At 35.8% G+C, this 8,063-nt stretch overlaps 1 protein-coding gene across 3 annotated transcripts in view; it reads right to left on the reverse strand.

Annotated features, from left to right (window-relative positions):
• LOC145259710 (uncharacterized) overlaps positions 1-5,119 on the reverse strand; it is a 138,908-nt gene extending 133,789 nt beyond the window's left edge. Inside the window, exon 1 of one of the 3 annotated variants that reach the window (XM_080117390.1) lies at positions 4,158-5,119. The gene's annotated coding sequence lies outside the window, so the exon portion shown is untranslated. The remainder of the gene's footprint in view (positions 1-4,157) is intronic. The other 2 variants (XM_080117389.1, XM_080117387.1) reach the window with 2 other exon arrangements.
• Positions 5,120-8,063: the final 2,944 nt, after the last annotated feature.

Consider the following 8,063-nt stretch of genomic DNA (forward strand, 5'->3'; position numbering starts at 1 on the left):
TAAGTGCATAAATACCCAAAATATTTGTGTAATTTAATTGCCGATGATAGATTTTTTTTTCTCATGGATTTTTATTATAATTGCTCTATAATTTGAAGATTATGAACTTTCTTCTTAATATGAGTGATATTATCTATATATCCATAAAAGTGAGGATGTTTGTGCGTGTGTGTGTGGGGGGAGGATACTTCTCAACCTATATACTCAAGGAATTTTTGATCGACAGACTTGAAATTTTGTATATAGGGTATTCAGTCACGTGGAACACATTTTAATCCATTTTCATCCGAAAACAATGGCTGCCAAGGGGTCAAAATTGAAAAACTAGTACGTAGGAATTATCGTTTTTTTTTTTTAAATCTGTTTACAACTGTTTCACGACTGCACATGTGTGGTCGTGAAACATGACAGCTTCCTAATGTTAATTATAAGTTTGTTTGAAAACACTTTTTAAAGTTTATGTCAAGATGGTCTAATGGTTATCGTACTTGACAACCTGTCTTTTGATTTTGATTTCAATCTTAGCTCGAGTATTCTTTTTTTTTACTTACAAGAAGTGAACTGTTTAGAAAAAACATAATACTCACATGCATATGTCTCAGTTTTTTTTTTCCTTTATTTTTACTTCGTTTTTTTTTAAAGGAATTTAACGTTACGTTTAATCCTTACATCATTCGTAGACATTTTTGCTGACGACACTACCATCTATGGTAGCACATCTAAGACAGTAAACGACCAAGTTCTCTCCGATTCTCTCTCCTCTGATCTTGATCACGTTGTACAATGGGGAAAGGAGTGGCTGGTTACTTTTAATGCACCTAAAACCAAGCTTCTATCTTTACATCATCAACGTTCTGATCCCCATCTGGCATCAATTAAAATGAATGGCTCTCGTCTTGGGGAGGCCTCAAGTTTTGACAGGCTTCTGGGCTTTACCTTTACTCCTGATCTTAAATGGAATACGTACATCAAATCTGTTGCCAAGGCCGCTGGAAAAATGGTAGGATCCTTCTATCGATCCAGTAGATATCTCACTGCTGATGCAATTCTCTATCTACATAAGAGCCAGATACGTCCAAGGATGGAGCTGCTAGAAAAGACTTGTCCTGCCTTGATAGGGTTCAAAATAGACTTCGTGGCCTGGTGGGAGATGTTCTTTTCTCTTCGCTGCAACCTCTATCTCACAGAAGAGATGTTGAGAGTTTGTCTCTGCTTTACCGTTATTTTCATGGAAAGTGTTCAACTGAGCTTTCTATAATATGGTTGTCTTCAAGTCCAACGTGAACAAATTTCTGATGAGCCGTTCCACTTAAGTTAACAAATTTACCGAACTTCCATTACTATCGATTACTATATTGTCCTTTTGACTACTCTACACTCTTTAACCCTTATCCTTGAGTGGCCTATCGGCCTTGATAAGTGGTGACGTTTATGTAAAAAAAAAAAAAAAAAATACGGGGCAACGCCAGATACAACTTATAGTAATTGGTAAATGTAAAGTTTACAAGGAAATATGAACTGGAACATTTGGTGTTCCCCTCCCCGAGTAAATTACGCTCAAATGATTGCTATGATTAACCCCAAATATCATTTTCCAGTATTAGTAGTCCCAAGAGTCAATTTTAAAAATTGATAAAAAAAGCATTTTGTCTTGTGGTTTTAGCGGGTCGTAAAGAGACAGATTAGAGAGATCAGGCTACTTTTAAGTGGGCCGCTTAATCTGAAAAGAAATTGATTAGAGAAAGATTTGAGAGATCGGGCTACTTTTAAGTGAGCCACCTTATAGAATCGCTTTTTTAAAAAAAATATCTTATTTCACTATAATTATTAAAAGCAATACAGATTGGAATTTTTTTGATAATTTAATTAATAAATTTTTATATTCAATTAGGAGTAAGGAGTCAACGAGTAAAAGGTTAAAAAACATACACCCTATTAATGTTAATATCACACATTGGACCCAATTGGTAGATTTAACATCACGTGGTTGGTTGGTTGTTTTGTTTTACGGCATATCAACCCTTTTCAGGTTATTTAATGCCGAATCTGGTGATTTTGAAGAACGATTTTTTTAATATAGTATATTTGTTTTTAAGTCGTAAGCTATTTAACCCATAGTTGGGACCCTAACAGGTGCTACCACTCTGGGTCAGAGTGGACCTGGGAGCAATGGCAATTAAAGGGTGGCTCCACACTCCCTAAGGCCTGCAAGCTGGGGCCCTCACCATCGGATATAGTTTTAGGTCATATCCAGGACCGAACATCACGTGGAATTTTTGAACCACCAATGACGGGAGACTTTTCTGAATCTGAACTTCGAGGATCGTTGATAAGTGGAACCAAGCTTGACTTCCCAGATTTGCCCTTTCAAAGCATCAGGGTGTGGAACGAACGGTTAAGTTAACAACAGACGCTTCAAAACGGTATATGATTTTGAAGCAAGGCATAAACCTATTACAACCGAAGTTTTGAGTCGGAAATTGAGATCAGCATTTTAATCTAAGAGCTCTTATATGGAACAGTCTGACTCTACATATTAAGCTCTATTAAAATAATGTTTGTTTTATTTTCCTTGTTTGTTTGTTACATTTTTCAATTGTATCAGAAAAATAAAACAATTTTAAGGTATTCAAATATTCATAACGTTAAAAATACTGAAAATGGGGGCGGCAGATTTTCAATTTGAAGATTTCTTTAATTAATTATCATTTTCTTTGATTAATATCATTTTTATAAAATAAAAGAACGTTCCCTGATTGTACATACTAAATTGATTATGCCGTTTGGACAATATCGAAACATTGTTAATTCACTGTCCGCATAGCAGCAGCCGTATAGCGCAACGATTTGAAGCTCCGACTGTCGTTTGGGCGATCTAGCCGCTCTGATGAGCTGTGAAACAGCGAAACAGTGAAACAGTACTGTATGCGAATGACTATATATATATATATATATATATATATATATATATATATATATATATATATATATAAGAAATTTATTACTGTGAGTCCAGAATGAGTTTACATATTGTTTCAACTATTGGAAGATCCTCAAAGAGAGGAAATATCCAACTAGCATCGTCAGAATTCATAGATGGACGATAGAAACGCGTGTAGATTCTGACGATGCTAGTTGGATATTTCCTCTCTTTGAGGATCTTCCTCTAGTTGAATCAATATGTAAACTCATTCTGGACTCACAGTAATAAATTTCTTATATACTGCTCTGGCTACACATTGAGCACTCTAGTCCGGTTTTTTCACTACTGGTAAATATATATATATATATATATATATATATATATTATTTTAAAAACAGTAATCTATGGACACGCGTGTTTCGGAGCCCTACTCCTCTTCAGCGCGCATATATATATATATATATATATATATATATATATATATATATATATAATAACAATTCAAACACCCCCAACTTCAATCTAGTTCCATAATGAGACGTTTTCTTTCTGTTTTTATACCGCACCTTTTTCTTTCTCTGTTTTCTTTCTTTTTTAAACTTTCCAGATTGAGATGTTTTTTTTATTTTCTGATTTATTTTTTATTTTTTCACCAAACTGATTCAGACTTTATTTTGTATGAAGATAGATATTAATGCGAACCCTATTCGTCATTTCTCCATTTCTTTTTACTTGGGAGTCACCACTTATCAAGACCCAAAGGTCACTCGAGGATAAGAGTTAATGAATGTAAGGTTGTAGTGTAGTAATCGTTGATGGTGTAAAATAGGTAGAATTTGATTATTTACGGGGACGGCTCGACAAGAACTTGTTTACATTGGACTTGAAGGTTACCATGTTGTGTTCAACCGGGAAGCAGGACAGCAGAACAGTGTTTCAAAGGTGGGCAGTTATGGGAAAGAAGTTTTGTTGATGAGATCTGCGTTTAGATTTTGGCACAGACAGAGAGTGGGGGAATCGGTTGTAGCTAATTGAGTGTTTTTTTTATGAAAGTTTGGCGAGGCGGAACCTTAGGTTGGAGTTTAACGGAACACGCACAATCGTATTAAAACAAAAAAAAAAAATAAGAAGAGCCTCGAACTACGTGTATGTTACATGTAACATGTACCATATTACAGGTAAACATGTAACATGTTACATGTAACATGTAGATAAAAAATATTTTTGGACTTACCTACCACTTGTATGCAAATGACACCGTTCAGATCCTCGGGAAGGTCTCGTTTCTCGTGTAAAGATTAACGCAGAATCCGTTGAAGGAAATGGTGGAAAAATAATCGTCAATAATTTTGGATGTTTTTTTTTTTGGTTCAAATAATATTTTTCTTTTATTTATTTATAGCGAAGTTAAATGCTTAACTGATAATGCCTGATTCAGTCCCAAAGTTGTAATGAGGGATGATATCGTCACTGGGGTGTACAAAGAGAGAGAGAGAGAGAGAGAGAGAGAGAGAGAGAGAGAGAGAGAGAGAGAGAGAGAGAGAGAGAAAGACAAAGAGAGAAAGAGAGAGAGTGTGTGTGTGTGCGTGTGTATGTGTGAGAGAGAGAGAGAGAGAGAGAGAGAGAGAGCGTGTGTGTGTGTGTGAGACAGACGAGTAGGTAGCTCAAAAACAGCACAAAGTTGGTTTCTCAGATCGAAGTGCAGTCAACTCGTCCACCGTCCGCTTAAGTAAAAATGTTCCTGGGACGTGCTGAGATAGATAGATAGATGGATTGATAGAATGATAGATAGATAGATAGATGGAGAGAGAGAGAGAGAGAGAGAGAGAGAGAGAGAGAGAAGAGCGTATAGCTTCAAAACAGGGCAAAGTTGTTCCCTCTGAAATCGAAGTACAGTCGAGACATCCGCCGTACGCTCCAGTAAAAATGTCCCTGGGATGTACGGAAATAGATGGATAGATAGATTGAGAGAGAGAGAGAGAGAGAGAGAGAGAGAGAGAGAGAGAGAGAGAGAGAGAGAGAGAGAGAGAGATACTAGTGCGTAGCTTAAAAACAGCGCAAAGTTGTTCCCTGTCAGATCGAAGAACAGTTAAGTCTTCCGTCGTCCGCTCCGGTAAAAATGTGAAACTCCTGCTTCGCAGCTGAGATTATGGGCAGGAAAAGAAAAAGAAAGACCGACGCGGGATGAAAAAGCGGGAAAAGAAAAATCAGCGTTTAGCAATAAGAAAAGACGAAATAAGGAGTGGGAGTGGCAGGAGGAATAATAATGACGAGGATGAGAAGAGAGAGAGAGAGAGAGAGAGAGAGAGAGAGAGAGAGAGGGAGGGAGAGGTGGGGGATTCACAATCGATCATCTCCATTTATTTTTATTTTGACAGCGAAACGCATGTTTCGCGGTGTCGATGAACAATGTGAGTCGGATAGAAAGCAAGTTCAATAATTCACTACATAAGCGCGCACACACATACACAGAAACGCGTGTAGTGACACACACACGCTACAGCACGCGCACATACGCACACACATCCAGCATTTTAAAATTTGTTGTTGATTTTTTTTTTTTTTTTTTTAGATGAGGATTGATAATTTGTATTGCTTGTAGTAATTCGGACTATTGTTCTCATCTCGAGAATGTCTTCCGCATAAGGCGTCGATCGCTGTAACCTCTGACCTTCTTCAAGGAATCTTTCTGTCGAACTCTGAAATTATTTTTTCTGTCGGACTCAGGAATCTGCACGCAATTGTGAACAGAGCTTTGTATTTAATCCACGGGAGTAGCATGCTCGCGTTCCGTCAGCCATGACTTGTAACATAGCGCGTACGCGCGTATGCAAATGCATGCGAAATGAGGTCACCAGTAAAGAAAAAAAAAGACTATATAAACGAGAACGATCTCGTCAGAGACGTGGAGCACGTTCGAGATCACGTGAAAAGTATTAATAACGCTGGAGAGCACGCTCAAGTAGACAATCACGTGAGTGACGTCACGACCGTAACAACGAGGAAGTAAATGTCGTTGTTACAAAGAAAAAACGAGTTGAAGTTCGTTTTTTATTCTTTGTCTGGTTTGCGACTGAAGCTACAACATGTTGGTTACCGGACTACACTACAGACTGAGTAGAACTACCAAAGTTCTAACATTACTGATCATTGTGATAACGCTTACTCACAGCAGTGATTAGGAGGCTAATAGTAGCGCCGATTGTCGACTAGGTGTTTGAGTTTCGATCCCGGCTTGGGGACACTTGTGTACCTGACTATGCGGAAGAGCTATGATACAGCGAAATAATATTTCTGTGCATTTTATTTATTTATTTGTGGATTATTAACCTCCTCTTTTATAGTTGTTATTTAACAACGTTTCGGCCAACTATTCCTCTGGCCTTCGTCAGATTGTTAACCGCGACGAGATAGGAATGCTGAATCTTCAATTATTTTCAATCGAAGATCAGATAACTAAAACTTGGATTTATAAGACTCCCCCCCCCAAAAAAAAATCCGACCTTGATCGCCCTTTGTGACCCGTGATGCAGTGGATAGAGATGTTAAATCTCTACAGTTCCAGGTGAGCAATGTCTGAAGATAGCGGTTTCAATCCTACCCAGAGCCGGCCAGAGGATTAGTCGCCCAAAACGTGGTGAGACGACAACTATGAAAGGCAGTAATTGCTGAGGATACAGTTAAAGGATTCAGCATTCCTATCTCATCGCAGTTGACAACCTGATGAAGGCCAGAGGAATAGTTGGCTGAAACGTTGTGAACGAACAACAATAAAGATAAGGATAATACTTCGTAAATAAACAAATAAACAAATAAATAAATAAATAAACAAATAAATAAACAGATAAATAAATAAACAAATGAATAAATAAACAATAAACAAATAAATAAATAAACAAATAAATAAACAAATAAATAAATAAATAAACAAATAAATAAACAAATAAATAAACAGATAAATAAATAAACAAATAAATAAATAAATAAATAAACAAACAAATAAATAAACAAATAAATAAATAAACAAATAAATAAATAAACAAATAAATAAACAAATAAACAAATAAATAAACAAATAAATAAACAGATAAATAAATAAACAAATAAATAAATAAACAATAAATAAACAAATAAATAAATAAATAAGTAAACAAATGAATAAATAAATAATAAATAAACAAATAAATAAACAAATAAATAAATGAATAAGTAAACAAATAAATAAATAAATAATAAATAAACAAATAAATAAATAAACAAATAAATAAATAAATAAATAAGTAAACAAATAAATAAATAAAATATACAAATTATTCATCGTTACATGTGTCTTCGATATCAACCCCGTCATCCATAATATGTACCATCTACACAACATATATATATATATATATATATATATATATATATATATATATATATATATATAGACATATATATAGATATAGATATATATATATCGTGTAGTACAGAAAGTTATTAGATGAGATATATGCATATATACGAGTAAAAATATGCTTCCCCACTGGTTGCATGTATCACCTTAATAGTGTACCTGATGTTTGTTAGTAAACAACTAATTGAAAAAAGAAATGTTTTTTTTTACTCCTTTTCATCCCCAAATATTGCATATTGCTAATAAAACGTAAGGAGCTACTATTTTGGATCGTGCTTAATAGGGGTCTCTGGGTAGGTGAGCAACAAGATGTTTGTTCACATTACAATTTAACTTGTGCAGGTTAATACAGTCAGGTATACAGGAAACAGGATAGTAATTCCAAAATGTAGAAGTCCAACTAGCCATATCCTCAATATTGTTTAGGCTTTTGGATTTCTTGGGGAACATACACTCACAACGACGCTCCTCCAACGGACCTAGTTCTGGCTGGTCTTCCTCAGTTCGTCTCATGTCATTCTGGCAGCCCTGCTCTCAGCCTCAATGATTCTTTTTCATGCTGTCGGCGCACTGGCTTCCTGGAGGCTTTCACCCGCTCGCATCATGAACTCTACTAGAGAGGACCCTTCCCGGACCAAAAAGTCCACAAATGATGTCGTTGCGGTTCCTGTAACTTTCTTTCTTTTATAAAATTGGGTTGTTGGCCCTATTTTAACCCCCAACCTGGAGGACCAGGGAGTGCTC

The sequence above is a fragment of the Euprymna scolopes genome, chromosome 35 (assembly GCF_053919585.1).
Source record: "Euprymna scolopes isolate OS-2025 chromosome 35, ASM5391958v1, whole genome shotgun sequence".
NCBI classification, from domain to species: Eukaryota; Metazoa; Mollusca; class Cephalopoda; order Sepiida; family Sepiolidae; genus Euprymna; species Euprymna scolopes.